The sequence below is a fragment of the Clarias gariepinus genome, chromosome 2 (genome assembly GCF_024256425.1).
Source record: "Clarias gariepinus isolate MV-2021 ecotype Netherlands chromosome 2, CGAR_prim_01v2, whole genome shotgun sequence".
Taxonomy (NCBI): Eukaryota; Metazoa; Chordata; class Actinopteri; order Siluriformes; family Clariidae; genus Clarias; species Clarias gariepinus.
Genome location: NC_071101.1, coordinates 11,176,961 through 11,189,801, shown reverse-complemented (window position 1 = coordinate 11,189,801; position 12,841 = coordinate 11,176,961). Strand labels below are relative to the sequence as shown.

The 12,841-nt window shown below is 38.9% G+C and overlaps 2 long non-coding RNA genes across 2 annotated transcripts; one reads left to right on the top strand and one right to left on the bottom strand.

The window, feature by feature from the left end:
- Window positions 1-1,063: 1,063 nt before the first annotated feature.
- Window positions 1,064-2,450, bottom strand: LOC128507645 (uncharacterized). Its single transcript, XR_008355830.1, has 3 exons — window positions 2,422-2,450; window positions 2,120-2,205; window positions 1,064-1,477 (listed from the first exon to the last, which is right to left on the bottom strand). It is a non-coding gene; the product is annotated as an uncharacterized LOC128507645 (long non-coding RNA).
- A 5,193-nt stretch (window positions 2,451-7,643) lies between these two features.
- Window positions 7,644-8,921, top strand: LOC128507633 (uncharacterized). Its single transcript, XR_008355828.1, has 3 exons — window positions 7,644-7,967; window positions 8,196-8,324; window positions 8,469-8,921. It is a non-coding gene; the product is annotated as an uncharacterized LOC128507633 (long non-coding RNA).
- Window positions 8,922-12,841: the final 3,920 nt, after the last annotated feature.

Below are 12,841 nucleotides of genomic sequence, written 5' to 3'. Positions count from 1 at the left end.
TCTACATTAAGAATTGAAATAGGCCTATAACTGCAACTAAATTCCCTATCCTTACCCTCCTTTGGAAGTACTGAGATGGTTGCCTCATTCCATGATAGTGGAAGTTTACATTCTCTTTTAATCCAGTTAAATGTTTATAACAAGAGTGGCTCTACCTTTCTTTCCCCCCGTCATATCAATGTGGGAAAATTACTTTTTTTAATCAAAAATAATTACACGGGGGTAAATATAACGCCGACTTGCGAGAGCTAAGTGCTTAACCCGCCATTTTTGTCTGCAGCCAACCGGAAGTCCCTCTTTCTTCTGTTCCACAGAGATCAGAGGGAGACCTTCAGTAACAGATATCAGGAGATTTGAGAGACAGCCGTCATTTACACTGTTTGCTAGAAATTCTGCATTAACTCCATGAAACAATCTAATAAATTAAAAAAAAACTCTACAAAGTGGGCTGCGAGAGCCATGTGGTCTTAAAACACAGCAGGAGGTAAGTAGGGATTAGTGTGTGTAGTGCATTACCTGCTCTGCTCATACATTACAGTGGAAGACTCCTTTAATTACATTTACATTCAGGAAATTTCCTATGATCGAATTCAGAGTGCATCGATTCAGAGAGAAAGATCAAACTCTATTAAGACTTTATTACTTCCTAAATAAAGGCAGTAAATGCTTCATCATGATCAGAAAATTTTCTAAAGTTTTTGTCTTGAATCTTTGTTTTTTCTTGTATTTTAGTGGAATGCATTACAATTTACAGTATTGATAGTTTTAGGCACCATCTACCCAGTCAGAAAAATTAGAAATGAGTGTGATCCTCCTTACCCAGTAGCACATTAGCCATCAAACACACACACACGCACACACACACACACACACACACACACACACACATAGCATTTGCACATTTATACACACATTTCTCAGAGTAGATCAGCACTTTCAGCAGATGTTCATGGTTCTTTAGACAAACTCACTCAAGCACAACATACACACTGCACTCGACCTGCTGTTAAAGCTGCTGTTCCAAATTGCTGCCAAAGACACTTCACAACTGAAAAAGGAGACATGCTTTCCACATTAAAGCTTTATTTCAGCATAGCTACATCACTGACACCATTTTAGACCACTAAGCATGCTTTAAAGTGTACACTTGATTTCTAGTGAGCGTCACAGCGACTCTTTCGGAACGAGGTGATCTGAGTCGTGTCGTGGTAGGAGACGGTACAGCCGAACACCTCGGCCTCTTCCCAGCGTTCTTTGCTGAGGGTCAGGGTGCTGCTGCGGCTGTAGAAGCCGTTCTTCTGTTCTTCTGTGCTGGTCACAATCCCCTCGTTCACCTCGGCACCATCCACAGTCCAGGTCAGCAGCGCCCCCTGTGGAGAATAGGCTGAGAGCAGGCAGAACAGTGAGGCCGATCCCTCAGAGAGCTGCAGAGAGGAGGGAGGGAGCAGAGACACGGAGGGCTTCACCACCGGACCAGCTGGAGAAAACACACACACACACACACACACATACACACACACACACACACACACACACACACACACACACAGTCATATTAACGTTAATGTGGAGCAGATGCAGAAGTTTATTTGCACATTGTAAAACAAAGCACAATTCTGATAACGTCACCCAACCAAACTGCAGCTAAACCATCTTCATCTTCTGAACAAAACACACTGTGTATGAATAAGCATCACTTCCCAGTAACGGTAAACTATGTTTATCTTTTTTACATGATGTTAATAATCTTTTTTGTGGCTTATCATCAATCAAAAATAATCAATAAATCAACATTGCTCATGATTTATTCTTACACACATTTTCAGTACAATTAATAAATTAGAGCAAAACAAAGCAAAATTTCATCTAATAAAAACTATTTTAAATTTGTCTAAAAAAGTGATTAAGTGTTTCAGACTGAATTTTACAAAATGAGACAAAAGCAGAGTTTTCATGAAATCAGCTCTGCTCTTCACATCACATTTCTCTTATTTATATAAAATGTTTCTTTCCTTTATATAAATGTCACATTATTATTTTACAGTAAATTTATACATTTCATTAAATTGTGTAAAAGTACTAATGAATCTCTGAGCTTCTAGAAAATGAAGGCACTTACTTCTTATAATGAGTTTGGAGCCGCCACCAAAAGTGACCCACAGTGTTACATTCCCATGAAGCCGTCGTACAAAAACCTTTCTCACACTACAGTAAACACACACACGCACACACACAAACACACACACACACACACACTGATGAATTAAAGTGAATTACTTAACTTCTGTAATTTCTTCACTACAGAAGAAGAAATTACTTCTCATAAATATTGTTAAGGCACATTTTATGCTTCTCTCTCTAATTCACTTATTTATGCATCTTAGACTTAAAAGTAATTTAAAAAAAAAATCATCATCTGACCCCAGAAGCAAAACTCAATAACTCTGTAGTAGTGTGAGAATTACAGTAAGATTGGGGGAATGTGGTAAAGGTGTTTCCATACTTAGAGGTCACTTTGCATTAGCAGCACATGCTTCAGTGCTCTGGGAGTGTTTATAGCGCTGTGACTTTAACACTTCATGACTGAGAGCTGCTGCTACAGCAACTTCACCCACAGCTACCATGACTTTGATCCCCGTCTTCATCTGGACACTGATCCTCTGGACTCAAGGTCAGACACTGCTTCAGATTTTATCTCTACAATAACCTCTTCATACACATTCAATGATTTTTGTTATCTTATTTCAGTTTCATGGTGATTTATAATATATATTTTTACAGAATGCAGAGGTCAAGTCACAGTAACTCAGACTCCTGCAGTGAAATCTGCTCGTCCAGGAGAAACAGTCACCATCAACTGTAGAACCAGTCAGGCAGTGCATTATTACAGCTCAAACGGCCACTACTTATTCTGGTATCAGCAGAAACCTGGAGAAGCTCCTAAATTCCTGATTAAATATGCCAATCAGCTACAGTCAGGTTTTCCAGCTCGTTTCAGTGGCAGTGGATCTGGATCTGATTTCACTCTGACCATCAGTGGAGTCCAGACTGAAGATGCAGCAGATTACTACTGTCAGAGTCGACATAGCATCAGTAGTAAAGCTGTGTTCACACAGTGTTAGAGCGTCGTACAAAAACCTGTGTAACTGTGACTGCTGCAGCTGGGACCTACTGCAGGTGCTTACTACCACCGTATAATACACACACACATACACACACACACACACACACACACACACACACTACAAAAAGTGTATATGATGAAGATGGCTTTGCTAAAACATAAAGCTGTGTGTCATCAGCCTAGCAGTGGAAGCTAACGGCATGTTAATAAATCATTTTAGCATGTAGAGGGAAAAAGCAATGGGTCTAGAACAGAGCTGTCTCAATATAATCAGGACTAAATACTGACTCAGGCACTTCACCTACATGTGATACAAACTGGGTTTGAGCTCCTAAGCCACATTTACATATTTATGAATTTTATATTATTCTAAACAGGAAATTAACTAAAATTATATAACTAAATTAATTTATTAAAATAGAAAGAAATAATCCATTTACTGATCATAAACATAAGTATTTGGGTATTAATTAATTCTGGCTTCATTAAAGCTCACAGTTACAGACAGAGTAAAGTATTATTAATAATAATTGCAATTCCTTTGTTTTGCAGAACTTCCTGAGAACTCCTGTGCCTTGAATCAGTCAGTTTCTGTAACAGTTGGTGGAAGTTTCCTTTAAGGTCTAACCTCAAAATGTTCAGTTAATCCAAATGACAGAATCAACAATCACCTCTGGCCTAAACTACAGTCATATACTCACTCACTATGGAAGCAAATCAGTCTCATAAATAATTCACACAAAAGACACGATGCACACATGCGTATACCAATTCACATGTGTGAAACCCAATTCACGTAATATATATACAGTATATACAGTATATATATATTTACAAGTGCATCATGAGACTTTGCTTGCAGCAACGTGGGTCACTTATACACTTTAGCCAGATGCAACCTCACCATTCAACCTATCACAGCCCTCCAGGAGCTCAGCACTCAAGTAGCTCAGCTTTGCAAACCTTTTGCACAATCTGAGTTAATTGTAATGGAAATTAGGCTTTACCTACTCAAACAAAGAACAGGATGCACTTGGAAGTTATTACTATAATTCATAATGTTTCATTAATGAACTTTGCCGAAAATTACACAGCTAACCATTTATTATCTTCATAAACACTTCACCCTTATTACATGTTTGTCAATCAAGACAGTCACAGTTTTCAATTTGGAGAATAATTCAATTCAATTCAATTTTGTTTGTATAGCACTTTTAACAATTGTCATTGTCGCAAAGCAGCTTTACTTAATCAAAAGAATTGAAGTCTGTATAGAATGTAAGTGTGCATGAATCAAGATGAGCAGATAGGGAAGAGATAGAGGGAAGAAAGAGAGGAGGAGAGAGAACAGAAGAGGAGAGATAACAGTTAGGTATGGTCTCAGTCACATAATGTATAATGTAAATGTATATTTAGTGTAGAGTGCAAGCTGAGATTCCGGCAGGACTAACTATAACAGCATAACCAAAAGGGAGAGCCAGAAGGAAATACAGACATGAGGGGGAACTGGGATGTAAAGCAAACAATCACCTCACCATCAACAAACCTGGGTGATCAATCAGAGTGGGGGAACAAGATGAATAAGAATAAATGTTTCTATGGGTCACAGGGTATTCTGATATATCTGAATGCCACCAGATTTGCTTTTATTTCATTAACAGCTCTAATAATGTATACATAATATAACATAATGGATTAAAGCTGCACGATTTCAACTTTGCTTTGGTGCCGTCACTGAGCCAGAGAGCAGTTGTCATTTATAGGTATTATTAAACAGCTTCACAAACAGTCTCTTTAGTCACCATTATTTCTTACAATAATTTAAATTATCAGAGGTACTGGGATATATTTTTTTCCGTGCACGTGAATTGGGTTTCACGCATGTGAATTGGGATAGTATCAGAATATCAGTTTTCCTGAGATGCAGCATTATTTCAATCATTTCAGCATTAAAGCTGGATTTATTACCGTAGAGTCGCCATGAGAGATCAGCAGACTAATGCACGTCTATTTAGAGCCAAAAACTGTCAAGGGTCTGACCTTCATACATGTTTATGTAAAATAAAAACCACTGAGAGTCCCTGGTCTCTCTGCTTTGTCCCTCCCACACTTGTGCTGTCTCATCTTAACATTTAATTCTTTGAATCCAATATACAGTAAACCTCGTATTATTACCCATCTGTCATTGTACATATCCATTAGCCTCAATTCCTCTCTTTTTAACAGTGAGAGATTACTGATAAAGCTCTGTGCAGTAGTAGATGTAAATGTACAGTCCTGTGAAAAGTATTTAGCTGTTAGATTTACAGGTAGTTTCCACTTTACTCATTATTTTATGTATAACCTTTCTGTTTATACTCCAATACATCTCAGAGACAGGTATGAAATATGAGATGCAGATGTTCCACATGAGCTCCACACACAATTTTAGAGTACCTGTGATTGCTGAGACAAAATGTGGATGTTGGAAGGATTATTACTATTGCAAGAATAATTTTTGCAAGATATTATGATTGTAACCTTCAGTTAATTTCCTGCTTATTGCTTTTATACTTGATTGCAGACACAGAGTTTGGAGTAGACACAGGCAAACGTGATGTGCAAAAGCAAGAGCAGGAGACTCTTGATGCCTAGATGAAATCTCAAATTTAGATGGAGGAGCGCTGACTAAGGATACAGAGCAATAAAATTAACACAACATTTACTAAAACGGAAGTCCTACCAGCAGTCAACAGTGATGGTAGTATGATGGTCTAGGGCTGCTTTGCAGATTCAAGAGTTGGACTAATTGCCACGATTGACAGAAAAATTCCTGAAGGAGAATGTCCAGTTTGTGACCTCAAGCTCAAAGACACGTGTTATGGACCTCTGAATAGCTTAAATTAAAAAAAATAGCTGAATAGCTATGAATAGCAAAAATGAAATGAATAGCTGTTAATAAAAAAAAAAAAGATTATTTAAAAATTGCATTTTGCATGTACTCAAGTTTTCTTTGTGGTCTGTGAGTGTTTTACAAGACGTGCAAAATTTTTTAATAAATGCTCACCTGTTAAATGGCCCAGGGCTTGATATACAAGTACTGTAGTATGAATGCACTTCTCTGTCATGTGCTGTGGGATTGTGAGTAATCATCAGTCTCATAACTGCATATATAGCCAAAATCCGTGCGCCCGTGTACTGTTTACTATAACATTGTGACCACATTTGTGTGCGAACGCATAAAGCATTTTAAAAATTGTGTCCAAGTGTAGTGACTGTTCTTTAGTAACTGTCCTGCAAAAACAGCAGTCGTTAAGAAAAAAAATGTTAAAAAGGTTGTAGTAGTGAAGGTGATGAATCTGTTTTCAATCAAGTTTTTATTATTTCTTATGGGAAATTTGCTGTGATATACGGGCACGCTTCTGAAACGAATTATGCTCACAATCCAAAATTTAACTGTATTAAAATATGTTTGATGGTCTGAATCACTTAAATTTGACAAATAAAAAAAATCAGGTTTGCAAAAATATTTTTGACAGCACTGTATGTTTAATGTGTTAGCATGGCAAAGTAACATACATTATCAGACACATCTGAGATAATTTCCGACCGTGGAAATGTCTCTATATTTTCTAAAAAATTTTTTTTTTTAAAGTATTGAATCTAGAGTAGACACACAGCAGCATTTGTCTGTATTTTACATCAGCACAGGGAGAGTTAGAACTATTTACGCAAAACTTCAGATATAAACCAGTGAGCAAGTTTACACTCACACACACACACACACACACACACACAAAGAGAGGTTCCACTTTGCATTAGCAGCACATGCTTCAGTGCTCTGGGAGTGTTTATAGCGCTGTGACTTTAACACTTCATGACTGAGAGCTGCTGCTACAGCAACTTCACCCACAGCTACCATGACTTTGATCCCCGTCTTCATCTGGACACTGATCCTCTGGACTCAAGGTCAGACACTGCTTCAGATTTTATCTCTACAATCATCTCTTTATACAAATACACATTTTAATAATTTTTATAATGTTTCAGTTTCATGGTGAATTATAATATATTTTTACAGAGTGCAGAGGTCAAGTCACAGTAACTCAGACTCCTGCAGTGAAATCTGCTCGTCCAGGAGAAACAGTCACCATCAACTGTAGAACTAATCCCCAGGTGTACCAAGATTGGGGTTATCAACCTTTAGCTTGGTATCAGCAGAAACCTGGAGAAGCTCCTAAACTACTAATTATAAAAGCAAATCAGCTACAGTCAGGTTTTCCAGCTCGTTTCAGTGGCAGTGGGTCTGGATCTGATTTCACTCTGACCATCAGTGGAGTTCAGACTGAAGATGCAGCAGATTACTACTGTCAGAGTTACCATTATATCAGTAGTAAACATGTGTTCACACAGTGTTATAGAGTCGTACAAAAACCTCCCTCAGTCAGATTGTAGAGAGACTGCACTGCTGCAGCTGGGAGCGACTGCAGGTGCTGAGTTGGAGGATGTGATACGACACAATGACACTCTGTGGAGGAGAGGAACCACACCACACTAACTCACATCAGAATTCTCTCAATAATCATAACACCACAGTACACAGAGTCCACCATGGCCACTACTGTAAAATTAATACTTCTATTGATTTATAAATTATTCTAATCCTTTTTCAAAACTATTTGGTGGGTAATCATCTGCTCTCAGCTTTAGTTGTGTTTTTCTTGTTTCCCTTTCAGGACACACTTCAGCCCTGCTGTGGATCAGTGTCTCCCTCAGTCACTGGTGTAACTCCTCCTGTCCTCATAGACTCTCTCTTCTGAGATTTGGGAATTAAACTGGTGTTCTGTCTCTCCACTCCACTAAGGTACAGTAATGAAAGAAGCTGCTTCACTCCACAGCCCTACAGTAAGTGACAACATAGGATATATATCCCATGTCCTGGTTTCTCTGCTTTCTCTCACAAACACCTGTCCTGTCTCATTTTAATATTTCGTTCATTGAATCCAATATAAACTTCATATTATTACCCATCTGTCACTGCCCTTAGCCATTGGACTCATTTTCTCTCTTTTTAATGTGTAACCCCCTTCAGTAAAGACTCCAGTCCTCCTGACTCCTCTCTCTCTTTAGATCTCTTATATCCTGAGATTTAACAACTCTCCTCTAAAACACAATAATGTGAACTACTTGGACATGGTCATCCATCCTTTACCAGCATGAGGTATCAGTTTTATCCCGCTTAATTTTTCCGATTATTACTTAGTATTCTGCACTCTTCTTCTCCCTGCTCTACCTACAAGTAACTATACCTCTCCCTTACTCCCTCAATCCTCCCCTCCTTCTCTTCTTTCTCTGTGACTTTCAGCATCCAGTGTTTCTGCATGAATCTCAGTAAGTTTGGCAGACATCTCATCATGGATGGCAGCTCTTTATCCTCAGCTGAAACTAAATCTCAGCAAGTCTGTTCTGCTGTATACTGTATCACTAGAGATTAATCAGTATGATGGATTTGGTGATTGTTGAGGAGAACTATTGTGTAACAACATTTGACAGAACAATGAAACTTCGGGTAGTTTTGCAAAACTAGCTAACATTCTCTCCTCATATCTCATCACATCTTTTTTTTATTGTCTTGGCCAAAAACTGAACATCTGCATCACTATCAGGCTTCACACCAAGAACTTTATTCAGTCACCAAGCGCTAAAATAAACACTAATAAAAAACTTCATCTTGTGCTGTTGTTTTCTTTCTGCAGTAATATTAACTTCTCTCTAATGGGAATTTAGCTTCATAATATTTTATTAGTTTATGAGGATGTGTTTTATTGTAGACCACCAAAGCACATGTACGTCTGTAAGTCACTCTGGATAAGGGGATGTTCCCAGTGCTGTAGATGTAAATATGCTTAAGAGACAGTGCAATACTACTTCTTGTGCTGCGGTTCAGGTCTCACTCCTGTTTGATGGTTTATTAAGTCAGGAATCATGTAGCATTAAGGTGTTGTTTTAATGTGATCTGATTTCTCCAGCTGATGGCCCTGTTTTATACATGACCTCTAACAACTTTTTTCTTTTGCTGTCTTTATATAAGTTTTATTATCAGTTTGTCTCACCTGCGTCTTGTTCTCGTGTCATTCTGGTGCACTTTGCTGCTATTCTGTTCACTCTGTAAGAGAAGATATACTGTAGATTAATTCAATTCAATTTTATTTATATAGCGCTTTTAACAATGGTCATTGTCTTAAAGCAGCTTCACAAAAATGAAGGAAATAAAAAAAAAAGAAAGTATTTGGAAGTGTGTATGTGTGAGAAAAATGTGTCTAGATTATAATGAGATGAATGAATGATGAATGAAATGTCTCTGATGAGCAAGCCAAGTGTGACGACGACAGAGGCAAGGAAAAACTCCCTGAGATGGCAATAGGAAGAAACCTTGAGAGGAACCAGACTCAATCAGGGAACCCATCCTCATTTGGGTGATAACAGATAAAAAATTATATAACATCATGTGTGTTATACAGATGAAAGTTCAATATAACAGGAATTCTTTAAATTAACATGAGTCAGTAGGTGCAGAGGGCAGATGGGGTCTGGATCACTGGAAGCACAGGAGCAGCATGTGTAGCTCCAACCATCATAAAGCAGAATCCAGCTGGAGCTGGTCTGGATGCCTCAGGCACCTCGCAGGGTTGCCCTTTGTCTATTGCAGCTGGCACAATCTCCAGATGCCTCGGGATGGGTAGAAAAATACAGAACAGATAGAGAGAATTAGCGTAGTTGCCATTCAGGATAGATGTACTGAAGTATGAGGTTATGGGATGAGTTACGCGTACGCCAGATTAAAGAGATGCGTCTTAAGCCTACTTTTAAACTGGGAAACTGTGTCTGAGCCCCGAACACTGTCTGGAAGGCTATTCCAAAGCTTTGGAGCTAAATATGAAAAAGCCCTACCCCCTTTTGTAGATTTTGAAATTCTGGGAATTACCAGAAGTCCCGTGTTTTGTGATCTTAAGGAGCGTGGCGGATTGTAGCGTATCAAAACACTGGTTAGGTATGTGGGAGCTAAACCATTTGAGGCCTTGTATGTAAGTAATATTATTTTGTAATTAATTCTAAACTGAACAGGTAGCCAGTGCAGGGATCATAATATTGAGGTTAACATTTTTGACTAACTGAAGCTTGTTTATCGAGGATGCAGGACAACCACCTAGTAATGCATTACAATAGTCCAGTCTGGAGGTCATGAATGCATGAACTAGCTTTTTTTTTAACATCTAGCATGAACTAGATTACTGCATTTGGTGGATATTTTGCATCATCAACACTTTCGAAATTGGATAAAAGTTATACACAGCATTCCTGTACGTATATGCTGAGTGGTTAAGTCATGATTAACTCAGAGCAGTCTGTTATCTCTGGGCTTGATGATGCTGACAGACTCATCACTACATGACCAGAACTAAATAAAGATTAAATATCAGTTTAAGCTGTTTCTTCTGTTCTAAAGAGAGGAGAGGCAGACCTTCAGTAACAGATATCAGGAGATTTGAGAGACAGCCGTCATTTCCACTGTTTGATGGAAATTCTGCATTCACTCGATGACAGAATCAAATACATCTCTGTGAATAAAAGGCTACAAAGTGGGCTGAGAGAGATTCTTTTCTCTCTCTTTCTCTCTCTCTCTCTCTCTCTATGATGTGCATCAAGAAAGAAAGAAAGATCAAACTCTGTGGGTGGGTGAGTGTGTGTGTGTGTGTGTGTGTGTGTGCGTGTGTGTGTGTGTGTGTGTGAAAAAGAGAGAGAGAAGAATATGGTCTATAATAAGACTTACTGATCAGACTTTAAAAAGAAAGTCTGATCAAAATAATGCATTAACTGCTTTTCTAAACAAAAGCAATCAATGCTTTATTCTGATCAGACTTTTTTTGTAAATCTGGGAAATTTCTGATGTTTTCATTTTGAATCAGTTTTTTATTGTATGTTTGTGGAATGCATTAGATTGCACATTCTAACTAGTCAGAAAAATATGAAATGAGTGTGGTCCTCTTTACCCAGTAGCACATTAAGCATTAAATATACTTAGTGACACACACAAACACACACACACATACACACACACACATTTGCATGAACAGTTCTCAAAATAGATCTGCACTTTCAGCAGATGTTCATGGTTCTTCAGACAAACTCACTCAAGCACAACACACACACTGCACTCGACCTGCTGTTAAAGCTGCTGTTCCAAATCGCTGCCAAAGACACTTCACAACTGAAAAAGGAGACATGCTTTCCACATTAAAGCTTTATTTCAGCATAGCTACATCACTGACACCATTTTAGACCACTAAGCATGCTTTAAAGTGTACACTTGATTTCTAGTGAGCGTCACAGCGACTCTTTCGGAACGAGGTGATCTGAGTCGTGTCGTGGTAGGAGACGGTACAGCCGAACACCTCGGCCTCTTCCCAGCGTTCTTTGCTGGGGGTCAGGGTGCTGCTGCGGCTGTAGAAGCCGTTCTTCTGTTCTTCTGTGCTGGTCACAATCCCCTCGTTTACCTCGGCACCATCCACAGTCCAGGTCAGCAGCGCCCCCTGTGGAGAATAGGCTGAGAGCAGGCAGAACAGTGAGGCCGATCCCTCAGAGAGCTGCAGAGAGGAGGGAGGGAGCAGAGACACGGAGGGCTTCACCACTAGACCCGCTGGAGAAAACACACACACACACACACACACACACACACACACACACACAGGTATATAAATTTTAATGTAAACTATAACACTGCGATGGATTGGCACCCTGTCTAGGGTGTACCCCGCCTCGTGCCTTAAGCCTCCTGGGATTGAGTGAGTGAGTGAGTGAGTAAACTCTAACAAACTGAGATCTGTGATATAATATCTGTAGAGGAGATACACAAGTTTATCTGAACATCATACAACAAAGCAGAATTCTGATAACATCATTCAGCAAAACTGCCGATAACCAAAACAATTTCCATCTTCTGAACAAAACACACAGTGCATGAATAAGCATAACACCAGGGTAAAGTTATCTAGGTTTAATTCAAAGGACAGTGTACTGCACACACTGCAGAAGACGGGAGGAGAAATAACACCAAATTATGGACTAGTGATGAGATTCAAATCTACAGTCAAAAACACAATTTATTTGATACATGAAGCTATGAAAGAATACCTTGATAATGCTGCTCAGACCTAAATCTTGTGTTTCCATACTTAGAGAACACTTTGCATTAGCAGCTCATGCTTCAGTGCTCTGGGAGTGTTTAAAGCGCTGTGACTTTAACACTTCATGACTGAGAGCTGCTGCTACAGCAACTTCACCCACAGCTACCATGACTTTGATCCCCGTCTTCATCTGGACACTGATCCTCTGGACTCAAGGTCAGACACTGCTTCAGATTTTACCTCAACAATCATCTCTTCATTAAAATACACATTTTTAATGTATTATAATGTTTCAGTTTCATGGTGAATTATAATATATATTTTTACAGAGTGCAGAGGTCAAGTCACAGTAACTCAGACTCCTGCAGTAAAATCTGCTCGTCCAGGAGAAACAGTCACCATCAACTGTAGAACTAATCCCCAGGTGTACCAAGGTTGGGGTTATCAACCTTTAGCTTGGTATCAGCAGAAACCTGGAGAAGCTCCTAAACTACTGATAATAAAAGCAAATCAGCTACAGTCAGGTTTTCCAGCTCGTTTCAGTGGCAGTGGA